The sequence below is a fragment of the Quercus suber genome, unplaced genomic scaffold (genome assembly GCF_002906115.3).
Source record: "Quercus suber isolate HL8 unplaced genomic scaffold, Cork oak 2.0 scaffold_38, whole genome shotgun sequence".
NCBI classification, from domain to species: domain Eukaryota; kingdom Viridiplantae; phylum Streptophyta; class Magnoliopsida; order Fagales; family Fagaceae; genus Quercus; species Quercus suber.
The window spans coordinates 1,485,569-1,502,014 of NW_027069503.1; positions in this window are offsets into that span (position 1 = coordinate 1,485,569).

The window sequence follows — 16,446 nt, forward strand, 5'->3', positions numbered from 1 at the left end:
TATACATGATGCATTAATTATAAATTTAATATTTCTCAATTCATAGATTTACTAGTATTTGATTATAAATTTATCTAATTTAAAAATATTAGTTAGCAATGTGGGCAAGTCTCTAATTTTATTTTGTTAAATTTGTGTGACATTTTTATTATATTATGTATTTGTTTTTGCCTCTTTATCTTGGTCACTTATTCATTACGCCAAACACACATATTACAGATTCACAAATTACAAATATTATAAAACATATGGAGTGGAGAGAGAAAAATCGTATCAAAATAAATGTTAGGTTTTAAAGTTGAAGGAGAGAAAAAATACGTGATGGAGGCTGGTGTCGAAGGCGTGTGTGAACTCTCTCTCCAATTTGGTTTAGGTTGTAACCATGGGGTGGGTAAATTGGGTTTTTAATTTTTTTGGGTTGGGTTGTTATGGAGGGGGCTAATGTCACGACCCAAACCTGTACTTCAGGATTTAGAACATGACCGGCATGTTAATATCATGTTTACCTCAATACTAACACGAACCAACCTGATCTGAAAGTGCTTATCAAGAATTTGTTTCTTGAATTCCTGCTTATTTTCTTACATAAAACCATAATATACAAAAATGATGAGGAACTTATTGTGATGGGAATTAAGATTTTCTTGAGTTTGAGAGTTAGGTTATGATTGAGGATAATTTTAAATACTTAGGAAGGGGTTGTCAATAATAAGTTTTGGTTTTCATTCAGGTAAGGGATTTGAGATATGTGTCTTTGATAAGTATAGATATTATTTAGAAAATTATTATGCATTAAAGCTTTTATTTAGAGATATTACGTATAAGCATGAGTTAAGCAAAATATGTGTTTGTGAGTTATTCAATCTTATATACATAATAATTTTAGCATATTGATGCTATTATTTATATCACGAACATGATATTTAAGAATGAAGCGGATATGCTACTATTGTGATACGCTTATGTAAAAGCAAAGTTATCAGAAAAATATAGTTTTCGATTATTCCATTGTTATGATCTGAACTCAGCTAGTAGGGGTTATAGTACTGGCATTTCCATGGAAATTCTGATTGGCCATTATAAGTGGGACTGGCTTTGCTGTACCCGCCCTTGTTGGTAATAGCCAACTTGTGGAGGATGTCAACCTACCCCCATGGTTGAAAAGATGTATTATGATATGATTCCGGAATGACCTAGCATTGTGGGGAATGCTGGATGCCTGGCACTCAGTGCTGGAAGCCTCCCAAAGTTGTGACAGACTTACAGTTGGATTAACTAATACGTATGATAAATGAGCTATTGAGCTATTTGGAATTATAAGTAAAGAATGATGATAAGAAAGGTATATTGAATATGTTATAAGTTTAATGAGAAGTTATGATAAAGTAATTACAATCTGTTCAAAGATAAGGTTACTGAACTATGTTTATCCTTTTATTATTATATGAAAGGAAAAAAGTACGTTCATCTAAAAGCTCATAAATTATTTTGAGAACAATAAGAACAATATGAAGACTATTTTATCAAAGTTGGCATACCCATAAAATATGTAATTTACATGCATTCTTATCAAGGGCCCATGGAGCTTAAAAACCTTACTAGGCTTCGCAGCTCACCCTTTTATATTTCAGTGTATAGGTTCTTCCTGGAAGCAGCGAGAGTATTAGAGGTGGCAAGGATTCGGTGTTTTCTCGTTTGTTAGAATGTATAGTTAGTTTTGTTGTACAGTAGTTAGCTCTTTTGTTGTATAAAAGGAATCAAGATGTACTTGATTCTTGAGCACAGATGTAATTCGGTATCTTAGTTTGTTTTAAACCCCGGTTGTATGTCTTTGGGGTTAGATTTGTAATAAGAGTTTGGTAAACGTTTAGCTATGTAATACTTACATGAATACCTAATGTTTTTTAGCCAAGTGGTAATCTTTCCAAGTTCAAAGGAAACGAAATTTTAGGTTTTCATCATTTTTGTATATTATGGTTTTATGTAAGAAAATAAGCAGGAATTCAAGAAACAAATTCTTGATAAGCACTTTCAGATCAGATTGGTTCGTGTTAGTATTGAGGTAAACTTGATATTAACATGCCGGTCATGTTCTAAATCCTGAAGTATAGGTTTGGGTCGTGACAGCTAAAGTTTTGGAAGAGAGGGCCAAATCCTAAAAAAAATTAAAATATAATTAATAAAAAAAAATTGGGCCTTCTTCTAAAAAAAAAAAAGTCTCCACCCTTGTCAAATATAATTAATGGAATCAAGGCTTTCTTCTAAATGATACTTTCCAACAGATGCATGAATTAGGATGCACTCAAGAACAAACATTTACCATGTGCATTGTGGTTCTCTGAAATGATCAAGCATTTCAAAAGTCACCAATAAAGGTCCTTGCTAGTATCAAGTTATTTGGAAATTTACCTTGAGCATCTACAGTAGTTGAGCTAAAAATTTAGCTTTTTAGCTTCACCAAAAGTTACTTTATCTATTTTACTTACACACATGTTACAGCACTGGATCTATTTTAGCTTTCAACACAATAAAATAATATAAACATCACAATAAAATAATATATCCCACTACCCAAAAAACATCCATAGCACCAACCACAACCACCTCTACCATCAGCCACAGTCACAACCACACCCACAACCACCACCACCACCACCACCAATAGCCCACAACAGGAAAAAAAAAAAAAAAAAAAAACCACCAACCGAAATCTCAAATCTTTTTCCTCAACCCAGACCAAACAGAATCACCAATCATAAACAAAATAAAAAATCACCAATCACAGAGCTGGGCTTTGGTGAGGAGGATAGTGTCGGCATGGGTCTGATCGACGGAAGAGAAATGGGTCTAAGGCGAATGGGTCTGATCAGCGGAAAACCAAAGCAATGGTCCGATCGGCGTTGGGTGAGCATTGAGATAGAGGACTGGGCGGAGGTGTAGGTCTGATTGGCGGAAGAGAAGTGGGTTTGAGGCGGATGGGTCTGATCGGCAAAAACCAAAGTAATGGTCTGATCGGCGTTGGGTAAGCGTTGAGATGGAGGACTAAGTGGAGGCGTGGGTCGGAGACGTGGATCAGCGGCTTGGGTTGGGTTGGCTTGGGCTGGTGGCGTTGAGGCGGTGGAGGCATGGGTCAAAGATGTTGAGAGAGAGAGAGAGAGAGAGAGAGAGAGACACCTTTTTATTATTTTAATCCATCAAACAGAATAAAATAATATATATATTTTTTTTGTTTAGCTCTCATGAACAGTGCACATCTATAGAGAGCTAAAAAAAAAATAAGTTTAGCTTCATTGCTGGAGCATGATTTTGGTATTGAGGAACTAAAATATAACAATATACCAATATAGCACCACTGCTGTGAATGCTTTAGGGCCACAAAACCAAGAAAATAATATTCACTTTACAAGCACAATTCTTCAGATTGATTTTGTACCTGTTGCAGTATCCAAATTAGCACTTCACACAACAAGCTAAAATGATAAAAGAATATTTATGAATGAGATTTAAAAAAATTCACATATCTACTGTTTAGATTTCACTGGGCATTGTAATCAATAAAACCATGATTGTACACCATCATATTAAAATAGCACAGCCCAACAGGAAATTCACATGATTTAAATTGCACCTAAGATCTTAATTAACAATTAACTTAAGCTATTCATGTTAAAAAATAATGGGCATAGAAATATCCTCTCAATGATTTGAAACGACTACGACTATAATTTTTCTAAACTATAAAATCACAGCTTACATGTCATAGACCTTACTCAATGCTCTACCTGATGGCAAGCTTATTTTTTAGCATCAAAAGTTGCTAAAGCATTCTCATTGGCAATTGTAAATGGTCTATGTAGGGGAAATTTAACATAAAGGTACAAAAAGAGCCCAGCAGCTGAACTTGTAAAATCTTTCAATTGCAAATTTTTTTGCAATTGTGCTATAGTGCCATCCTAAATGTAGGATGACACTATAGCTCTTTAGTAAAAATTATAATATATTTTAATTGATAAAGTGAAAAAGAGATGGGGGAGAAGAAAAAGAGAGAGTTGTATTGGAATATATTATATTATTTTAGTGGGTAATATATATTATTTTAATGAGTAGAATAGGAAAATAAAAGTTGGGATATTAGGTGTATTATAAAATGGTATGGTATTATTGATAAAGTAGATTTTTGGGATGGTAAAATAGAACAGGATGTCATTTTCCATTGTGAATGCTCTATTGTACACTAAAGTATCAACGCATAGCTTTGAATCCTCTTCGGCTTTAGAAGACCTTTTGTAGGTGCCAATCTCTAATTCTCTTGCAAGATGAAGCGCCTAGAAGAATGCTTTAGCCTAAGCAACTTTTGGGTTGCATCTTGGGATTTGTTTTGCCCACCCCCTGATAAGTTACCATTCCAATCATACAACACAACTAAAATACCATCCCTTATGAAGGGTTCATAATAGGGATTACAACAAGATGAGATGGAGATAGGATTACAAATGTCTCATTTCCGTCTTGTCCCAAAGAGCAACCAAAACTCGTGTAAAACGAGAGCATGGTAGGTGATCAAAGAGGGGCATAGGGTTGAGGCATTTTGTGACCAGGGTAGATTGTTGTTTAGGAGTAATGTTACTATTTGTGCTCTAACATTCTAGAGTGTAAATAGATTGAAAATATTTAATTTATTGGTAAGTTACACACGTGACCATAGATCTTGAGTCTCTCAACTCTTAAATGAGCGGGCTCATGCTATAGTTTATTGGCTAAAGGATTGAAAATATGCTCTTCTCATGCTCATATGATCTAGGCAAGGGCAAGGTTGCCATCCTTGACCTTATCTCTAAAGCTTGAATGCTTAATGTTGAGATTTATGAAGAGGAAATATGGAGTGAAATATCAAAAAAGTAGTTGAAGGAATTGACTATTACTTGATTAAAATAAAAGGTTCTTATTCAATTGAAACCTTTTATTGAAGGAGTTTTATGACCAAATTGGATTTTGGAACTGACTAGCATGATTTTATCAAGTGGGTTAGTAAGTTCTCATTCGTTAGGGCATTGTGCCTCTAGAAATTGCACATAAATATTTTTTAAAGATTAGGATATTCCATTTACTCTCAACCAAGGTTTATGGCATTAATTTTAGAAAGTGTCATTGGTGAGATTTGACGTATATCCTATTCACTTTAATGCTAGTCTAAAGTTGACACTGGTAGAGCAACCACATTAGTCCATTTATAGTCTTCTAAAATAGAAAAAAGTACAATTTTTACACATATTGAGCAAAAAAACACTCAAATTAGTAGGTGTAAAAATGTGTAAATATTTCCATGAGCTACAGTAACTGTGTATATTTACACGGTTACTGTAGCTTGTTTATCCATTATTTTAATATTATTTCAACTCAATCACTACAACTCAGCACAGCGCCAACCACACAGACCCACCAGGAAAACCCACATGAAAAATCCACTGAAAAACCCGTTGGATCTACCCCGATCTGTCACTGATCTGCCGCTGATCTGCTCCTCCAAGTTGCTGCCGATCTGCCATCACCAAGTTGCTGCCAATCTGTCACTGCGAGGTTGTTGCCGACTGCTGATAGTTTGGGTTTGAGATTTGAGTGAGGAAGAGAGTTTAGGGAGAATTGGAAAGTAGAGGCAAATGACAATTGATAGAGAGAGCCATGGTTGGGACTTGTGGAGTGGGAAAAAAATATATTAATGAAGAGATATTTATTAATAAAATATTAATAAAAAATATTATTTAAATAAGTTAAGTCCTTTTCAAATATTCGTCTCCTTAGAAAGCTCACCTAGTAATTTTCAAATTTCAGTCTTTTTTCTTTCTTTCTATTCACCACTTTGCACTGTTTGGTCTCTGAGAAAGTGAGAGAAAAGAAAGGAAAAATGAAAATTTGAAACTTTTATCATAAAATGGAAGGTGAATTTTTTTTTTCTATCTTCCTCACATTTACACAGCAACCAAATGGAGCATTGAATAGAAATAATAGAGGATTTTTTCTGCCCAAGTTTCTGAAAACTTTGGTTCAAAATATGTGATTTTTACATGAAAGTTTGAGCTTTTCTATAATTTGTGATCAGTGGCCAATGTATTGGTATTGAACCAATTAGCAAATTCTCATCCAAGAGCATTGTAACCTTTCATCAAAGTATATACTTGCCATTAGAAAATAGTATAATCTTTCATGGTGGCATGGATTTTTATTGAGAGTTTTGAAATCATGAAACCCCACATATTAATGAAGCAAGTACACCCTTCTTGCTGGTCCTTTTTTTCTGGCGACTCTCATTCTTAAAACTTTTTCCAACTCTTTAGGTTTGCCCATTTTTGCAAAGTAACTTATCTTGCTCAACATTGATTTCAATCAACCTTTTTATCTGGAAACTTATCGTATGAGATTGGTTGTCTGTTATCTATATAGCACAAGTCCTAATACTTTTTTGTGCCCAGGGCCTTAAAGAAACATAGATTGTCAAAGATTTGGAAAGTTAAATTGGTCCTAGTCTGAAAGGAAGGAAATTTTCATAAAGGCATCACATGCAGGGGACATCCATCATTCATTTTTACACAATTTTTCTGACTTTTTGCTAACCTCAACTGGTTCATTTGTTTTCATTAAATATGATATATAATATCACTGCCAATTAGAGGCCAAATCGTGTGGACTTATTACAGGGACGGACGCAGGATTTCAAGCTAGGGGGGCCGGAGATAAGCGAAAAAAAATAATTTAAACGCACATCTATATAGTCATTGGCGGAGCTAGGAAATTTTCTTAGGAGGAGCAAGTTAGTTATGCCTACATTGTGTTAATAGGTTAAGCCTACATTGGCTCAAAATGCAAAAAACTCAAGTTAATTTGGCCCAAATTATGGCCAAAATTAAATTACTTTATTTCACAAACTAACTTTAAGTAAACTGTGCCTACATTTTTTTCACTGTACTAAATTATTTGTGCTTAGGTTAATAGGTTTGAACTTACCTTTTTGCATTTCAGAGCTTTTCTAAGAAGTTACATCTAATGTTTCAGCATTTAGGATAAAAAATTGATTAATAGGTATGAAATTTTGAAGATTTATACAATAATTTTTGTTAAAAAAAAGTGTGAACAATGAGGTGCAAATTACTATTTAAGTGCAATTAGATCAAATCAAACAATTAAAAAATTATTTGTCCTCCTACTATTATCAAATATAAATAGATAATCTAATATTCTAATATAAACCACATTATTATATATTATATTATTATTATTATTATTATATAATAGATTTATACAATATTTTTTTTTAAGGTTTTCATGGGCTTTTGAAAACTCTTGAGCTGGCTGGCTGGGGAGCTTAAGCTAAAAACCAAGGGGCCCAAGCTAAAAACCAAGGGCCCAAACCTGTTTTTTTAAAATTTTACATACTAATTTTTTTTTTTGGACCCGGGTGGGGCCCGGCCCCCTTTGCCTTGCACTTGGGTCCGTCCTAACTCATTACATGTTGTTTTTATTTCAAAGATAATCAATTGTGTATTTATATCAAAAGTCTTCTTGCATATTAAAGAGTTTGATAATATATATATATATATATCCTTTTTTTATAATTATTTATTTGTAAGATTAAGAACTTGTAAGTTGTAACATAGCACAAGCAACATTGTTTAACCTATAATTCTTTATGCCACATTATTTGAGTGGTCAGATTTCAGAATGGTTCAAAATGTTGAGTTTTTTTTTTTTTAAATAAATTTTATTATTATTATTATTATTATTATTATTTTATATTGTTGTTGGTTTTGTTTTCCTTTACATTTTAGATATGGATTCAATGAATGAAGAAAATGATGAGTATGGTGATCTTGTTTCAAGTGCTGCAAAAAGAATGAGATGTAGGACTTCTTCTGTATGGTCGGATTTTGAAACAATGTTATCATTTGAGACAGTCAGAGCATATGGAGGAAAAAACAACATTGTAACGTAGGATTTAGATCCTCTAGATTTTCTAGGGTACTCTATCAATAGATTTCTTAAAATTTTAACCACTCTTTTATGATTTAAGGATTTAGATTTTGTCATGTCAATATTTCACTAATAATATTCTTAAATCATAAAATAGCGTTGCAAATAAATCATTATAGATGGCAATCAAGCCCAAAGGGAGGAAAGGAAGTACTAGTAACAGTACCAAAATAATAAAAATTGCAATCAAGACCAAACTCACTTGCAAGTTTTAACGAAGCCTAAGGATATAGATGGCCTTATTATAAGTTATAACAAAGCTTTTAGCTCAATTCCAGCCCAACCAAAATAATATAGCATTGCAATCAAGCTGAAACTCACTTTTATAACCAAGCCCCAGGGATAAACCCTTTAGCTCATTTGCCAAATAAATAAACGTCAAACAAACAAATTTATTTTTATTTTTTGAATGGAGTGAGTTCAAACTCCATTCATTTACAGCTGAGAAGAGAGAGCAGATGAGGGTGACAGAGGCAAGCAATGGTGTCACCAAAGTTCATCCCATGCTGCCTTAATGTTCTTCCAAACATCTCTTGCAAACAAAACTAAATACGGTACAAGAAGTGCGAAGAAAAATAAGCAAGGATAAAGAGGTCCATGATTTGGCATCACAGCCAGGACCGAAGCAGTGTAGGTGGCTGCCATAGTAAATAGGGCAACCCGCACCAATACTTTAAATTTTCCTGATGCTTCGACCAGAAGTTCAATCATGGAACTCGACGCAGAAAACGCTGCAGTGTTGCAGACAATATAAACAGCATAGAATGCCCGACTATTAGCCAAAATGGACTTTCCAGGTTTATGTGTATCCCTATATTTCGTAAAGGCAGTATCAGGATAGGTAATAGCAGCAGGAGAAGGAGAAGGAGCAAGATCTTGGGTTGGCGGGTTTTCTTGCCAAACCCCACCAGGAGGGTTGACTCCTGCTTGGAAGGTCACGGAAGCAATCAAAGTAGCCAAAATTAAAAGAGTATTTATTGTATGCTCATTTAAGTTGACCCCTCGAGCTCGAGCATTTTTTGAATCAGTATCAGCATCAGACCTTAGAGAATTAATAGGTAGGATATGCTGGGATTGGTTGGGCTGGTCTTGTGCCATTTCGAAAAAAGTGCACTATTAATTGCTACGGAAGCTATAACAATTAACAACTACGTGAGGGTGATCGATGTTGTATGCAATTTTGGTTCTGGCGTGTAGGGTGATCGATGAGGCTATAAATAAAGATTTGCAAGGCTGCATGCTCCCTATAAAGCTTTGAATAGATGGGACCTTTGTAATTAATAAGATGTTACTAGGCAACTGCCAAGAAAACACAGTGCATAGGACGCAAGCTAGGACCTTTGAAAATTTCTACATGGCAACGGCGAAAAGTAATAGCAAGATAGTAACTGGTTTGAAAATTAGTCATGAGGATCACAGTTCTACTTCTACCAACCATAACATGGCAGCTAGGCTGATACCATGTATCTATCTCCTTTGTACATCAATGTAAATTTTCTTCTCGGAGAAATTACACTTTACTCACCTGTGATTTGGTTAAAAAATACTTTGCCTACCTGTGGTTTAAGAATTGACATTTTACCCACTTGAGATAAGGTCTGTTAGTTTCCCATTACCTACCTTGGTTAAAAATAGGGGTAAATTTGTATTTTTATGACCTTTTTTATGTCTCTTTCATCTCATAACATAAAAAACGAAAAAATTAATGGAAGAGAAGATCTAAAAGCTAAGTTTTGTATAAATTGAAACCTAACTTTTAAATCTTCTTTTCATGTATCAACTTTACGGTGTTCTTCTTCATGCTAGACGAAATAGCTAGTATTTTGAGCATCATTGTTAAATTTCAGAAAATCCACTTTGGTGGTTAGATTTTCTACGGTCTTGATAGGCTTTCTCTTGCCCCCTAAGAACTCCTCTCTGTTGTAAACATTCATAATCCCAGGTTATGGTAACTTCATAGTAATTAGCAATTTCACTTTGAAGGACTTGTGGCATGCTACGTACTATTCAGCCTCTCAGTATTTTTCTGAAATTAACCTTAAGGGAAAAAAAAAAAAAAAAAAAAATGAGGAAAATTGGAACTGAGGTACCAACAGCGTTTGCTATTTTCCACCACCTCAATTATAGACCTTCATCAAACAAACAGAAATGTCATGTATGTTACCATCACCTCCAATACCAACGGAATCACCACGGACATTTTCACTCTCAACTGGAAAGCAAGCTCCATGTCATGACCACTTTCTCGTTGCCACATCCGATGGACATTAGCATAAACATCTCTAGATTCTCTACAACCTGCAGGATATTTCTGAAACCGACAGAAAGTGCATTTCCATGGAACTGAACTGAATTTATTAGACCATTTGAAGAATCCTCTGCATTTGCATCTACAAGTCTTGAATATTCAAGACGTCCAGGCAACAATTTAGTGCTGCTCCTCACAACAAGGTCTTCGTCAGCTTTTACATTCTTGTAATTATGGACAATCTTTTCTGATCTAAATTAGAAGTTAGGTTTTAATTTTTACAAAACCTAGCTTCTAGATCTTCTTTTCCATTGATTTTTTTTTTTTGTTTTTAATGTTTTGAGAGGAGAGAGACATAAAAATGTAACAAAAATATAAATTTATCCTTGTTTTTAACATAGGTGGGTAATGGGAGACTAACAGAGATTACCTCAGGTAAGTAAAGTGCCAATTTTTAAACCACGGGTAGGCAAAGTGTTTTTTAGAGAAATCGCAGGTGAGTAAAGTATAATTTTCCCTTTTTTCTTTTATTTAATATATTACTGTTAATTATATCAGCTTTTTATATTTATCACTTAACAGTAGTATATATTATTTTGACACAATGTATACAAAAAAAGTTAGAGATTATTATTTTTATTTTCATCCTCACCCAAAACATTGGTTGTATATATGTGATGAACATTGATTATATCCTGTTTTGTTTTTTTTTGTTTTTGTTTTGTTTTGGTTATTTTATACCATTTCAAGAAGTTGGATAATGGTTACACAGTAGTGTAAATTAAAAAAAAATAAAGATAAAAAATTATAGACAATCAGGTGTAAAATTGGTAGACTCTTTATTCTTAATCCACTGAATATTAAGTAGGAACATTTATGCATGCAGTTTATACATTCTAGAAGCTTTCCAGAAACATTTACATTGCAACTATAATGTTCCTATATGCCAATCAATACATGTTCAAAACTACCAAAACCATATGCATTGTGTAGAACTTTTTTTAAAATTTTTTTTATTGTTATTGAGGTTGTAGTTTTCCAAATGTAATGCAGGAGTCAAATTGAGATCTCTTGTTTCCATGAAGGAATTGGTGTTTGTGAACAACTTATGGTGAGTCAACTTTGAACAACTTTCTTTATTCTTTTTTCATTAGTTATTTTTTTTTATTTTTTTATTTTTATTTTTTTATAATTTCTTCCACTCTTCAAAACATTCATGCCTACTTTTCAAAAATTGAATAAAGTATTTATTTGTAGGACTTTCCATTTTCTTTATTTTGAAGATATACAATAACAAAATTTTATTTTGGCTACTGTATAGGAAAACCATTGAGAATGATTTTAATGAATATTACTTGGTTGCTCTTCAGAATTTGGTGTTCGTTTAGGTACATTGCAGTTTTTGATAGATTATTTGCATAGTATTTATCAAACGATATTGTTTTTAGTAATTTATTATGATATTAGAGTAGGAAATCTTAAGTTAAATGCTAGAATTATTATGGTTAAATAATTAAATTTATCACTTCTTAATAACTTAAACTCTTGAAAGAATCAGTAATTTATTATGGTATTATTACAAGAGATTTTAAGTTTAATTCATGTCTCCATAACTTAAGTTCTTGGGAAAATCAATAAAGTAAAAAACAAAAAACTTTTTGCCTTTACCCAGATACACTTGAAGAGTCAATGACAAAAATCTAGGATAACATTCATATTAACTCGTGCAAAATTTTCAATTTATTTTAACACAAGAACTTATTTTTTCTATTTTAGATAACAATTTTAAAAAAAAAAGGCTTATTCGGGGTAATTACACTTTACCACCCTAAACTATACCCAAAATTACACTTTGCACCATGAACTTTCAGAACACATGATTAGCACCCTAAAATATAACTCATGTTACACTTTGCACCTTGCTGTCAATTCTATCGCTATCTTGGATGGAAAATCAAAGTTTATGAGACAAAGTGTAATTGAAGGTATAGTTTAAGGTGGTAAGGTGTAATTTCTCCTTTGTTTTTAAAGAATTGACAAGATTGACAATTGAGTCTTTTGACATGATAAAGTTGTCCAAATATAATGGCATAATTGATGGGTAGAGTGCAAAGTGTAACCAAGGTTATAGTTTAGGGTGCGAATCATACATTCTGAAAGTTTTGTTTGCAAAGTGTAATTTTGGGTTTAGTTTATGGTTGTAAAGTGTAATTTTTCTTATTTATTCTAAATTTATTAAAATATCCATTTTTCTTGTTTTTTTTTTTTTAGTTAAGTTGTAAAAAATCATTAATATTCCCCTATAGGATTTAAATTTTAATTATTTTGGAAGGATTATAAGGTTGGCTAGGTCTAGACTAGTCCACCATATTGTCTCATGTGAATGGTGGTGTGCCATTTCGAAAAAAGTGCACTATTAATTGCTACAAAAGCTATAACAATTAACAACTACGTGAGGGTGATCGATGTTGTATGCACTTTTGGTTCTGGCGTGTGGGGTGATCGATGAGGCTATAAATAAAGATTTGCAAGGCTGCATGCTCCCTCTAAAGCTTTGAATAGATGGGACCTTTGTAATTAATAAGATGTTACTAGGCAGCTGCCAAGAAAACACAGTGCATAGGACGCAAGATATAGGGCCTTTGAAAATTTCTACATGGCAACGACCAAAAGTAACAGCAAGATAGTAACTGGTTTGAAAATTAGTCACGAGGATCACAGTTCTACTTCTACCAACCATAACATGGCAGCTAGGCTGATACCATGTATCTATCTTCTTTGTACATCAATGTAAATTTTCTTCTTTTATTTAATATATTACTATTAATTATATCAACTTTTTATATCTATCACTTAACAGTAGTATATATTATTTTGACACAATATATACAAAAAAAAGTTAGAGATTATCATTTTTATTTTCATCCTCACTCAAAACATTGGTTGTATATATGTGATGAACATTGATTATATCCTGTTTTGTTTTTTTTTTTTTGTTTTGGTTATTTTATACCATTTCAAGAAGTTGGATAATGGTTACACAGTAGTGTAAATTAAAAAAATAAAGATAAAAAATTATAGACAATCGGGTGTAAAATTGGTAGACTCTTTATTCTTAATCCACTGAATATTAAGTAAGAACATTTATGCATACAGTTTGTACATTCTAGAAGCTTTCCAGAAACATTTACATTGCAACTATAATGTTCCCATATGCCAATCAATACATGTTCAAAACTACCAAAACCATATGCATTGTGTAGAACTTTTTTAAAATATATATATATTTTTTTTTATTGTTATTGAGGTTGTAGTTTTCCAAATGTAATGCAGGAGTCAAATTGAGATCTCTTGTTTCCATGAAGGAATTGGTGTTTGTGAACAACTTATGGTGAGTCAACTTTGAACAACTTTCTTTATTCTTTTTTCATTATTTATTTATTTTTTTTCTTCCACTCTTCAAAACATTCATGCCTACTTTTCAAAATTTGAATAAAGTATTTATTTGTAGGACTTTCCATTTTCTTTATTTTGAAGATATACAATAACAAAATTTTATTTTGACTACTGTATAGGAAAACCATTGAGAATTATTTTAATGAATATTACTTGGTTGCTCTTCGGAATTTGGTGTTCGTTTAGGTACATTGCAGTTTTTGATAGATTATTTGCATAGTATTTATCAAACGATATTATTTTTAGTAATTTATTATGGTATTAGAGTAGGAAATCTTAAGTTAAATGCTAGAATTATTATGGATAAATAATTAAATTCATCACTTCTTAATAACTTAAACTCTTGAAAGAATCAGTAATTTATCATGGTATTATAACAAGAGATTTTAAGTTTAATTCATGTCTCCATAACTTAAGTTCTCGGGAAAATCGATAAAGTGAAAAACAAAAAACTTTTTGCCTTTACCCAGATACACTTGAGGAGTCAATGTCAAAAATCTAAGATAACATTCATATTAGCTCGTGCAAAATTTTCAATTTATTTTAACACAAGAACTTATTTTTTCTATTTTACATAACAATTTAAAAAAAAAAAAAGCTTATTCGGGGTAATTACGCTTTACCACCATAAACTATACTCCAAATTACACTTTGCACCATAAACTTTCAGAACACACGATTAGCACTCTAAAATATAAATCATGTTACACTTTGCACTTTGCTGTCAATTCTATCGCTATCTTGGATGGAAAATCAAAGTTTATGAGACAAAGTGTAATTGAAGGTATAGTTTAAGGTGGTAAGGTGCAATTTCTCCTTTGTTTTTAAAGAATTGACAAGATTGACAATTGAGTCTTTTAACATGATAAAGTTGTCCAAAAATAATGGCATAATTGACGGGCAGGGTGCAAAGTGTAACCAAGGTTATAGTTTAGGGTGTGAATCATACATTCTGAAAGTCTTGTTTGCAAAGTGTAATTTTGGGTTTAGTTTATGGTTGTAAAGTGTAATTTTTCTTATTTATTCTAAATTTATTAAAATATCCATTTTTCTTTTTCTTTTTTTAGTTAAGTTGTAAAAAATCATTATTTAAATTTTAATTATTTTGGAAGGATTATAAGGTTGGCTAGGTCTAGACTAATCCACCATATTGTCTCATGTGAATGGTGGATTCCCTCTGTGAATCCCACGGATGAGACAATCCAAGAATTGAGTCGACCCATTTAGTACTTCCCCCACATTTAGACATTATATTATATATGGTTTGAATTATTATTGTCTTATTCTCCAACTTGACTGCTGGCTGCTTAATTGTTACATGGTAACGTGGAAAAGTAATTGGTTTGAAAATTATTCATGCGGAGGATATCGGAGTCAGCCGCCCAATACCTTGTAATTTTTCAAAATTTATGATATATATTAGTGAGGTTTCGTCAAAAACCAGGATTTTGGACTAATTCAAAGTCTCAGATTCAGTCGTGGTTTTGGATGGATTATTGGCGTCTACCAACTCAGCCCAATTCTAATGACTACCAAGGTCTGTAGCTACAGTGGCTACAGCGTTTTATTTTTATTTTTTTTAATTATTTTTTTTTTCAAGTTGTCCATTTGTACTTTTTTTTTCTTTTAAATATTTACATGATCTGATATATATATTGTTATATTAACATAAAAAATTTTATAATATTTTCACAATTATTGAGGTGTCAATTTTTTATAAGTTGAAATAAAATAATAAAATATGAACTGAAAATAAATGTTTTGTAAAGATGTTGTGACACTTGTTGGATGTAATGTGTAAAAGTTATAGTACTTTTAGTTTGTTCAATATGTACTGTTCATCGCCCTTTTTTTTTTTTTTTAGTTATCGGTTTGTGCTATTTTTAAATATGTATATATATATATATAAGCTTGCATATATATTGTTATACTAACATAACAAATTTCACAATATTTTTACAATTATTGAGGTGTTAATTTCTTATAGGTCGAAATAAAATAATAAACTATGAAATTGTAACTAACCACAAATAAAAATAAATATTTTGTGAAAATGTTGTAACACTTGTTGTTATTACAATATTTTCACAATTTTTGAGATCTCAGTTTTTTATAGATCAAATAAAAAAAATGCTAAGTCCATAACATTTTCACATTAATTTCACAACAACTCATAGGTAAGCTACTATTGATGGATAAAAAATTGATACAAGTCGGCGGTTTATTTTAAGATCAATAACAACTTGTCAACTAGAATTTGTTAAGAAAATATTATAGAGATCGCATTTCTATAAAATTAATAATAATATATCAAACTAAAACTTACAATGGTTGAAAATAAAGGTATTGTGAAAATATTGTGACAATTTGTAATGTTCATAAACTTCTTTTTTGGTTTAGTCAAATTTGGTAAGCAAAAATTCACTGCTTTATGCACAATTTTCGTTTATTGATTTTTTTGTTTGTTGTTTTTTTAGTGCATGGTTTAAAGTAGTTGTTCCAATTAAAACCAATAACAATTTACCACCTATAATTTGTTGTGAAAATGTTGTGGATGTAGTATTACTCTAAAATAAAATTATAAAATATCATACTAGGGCCCACCATAGCTAAAATAAAGGTATTGAGAAAATATCATGACATTTATTGTATTCCTGAATTTTTTTTAGCCAATTTGTTGAGCCAAAATTCATAGTTTCTTGGGCTGACTTTTTTTTTTT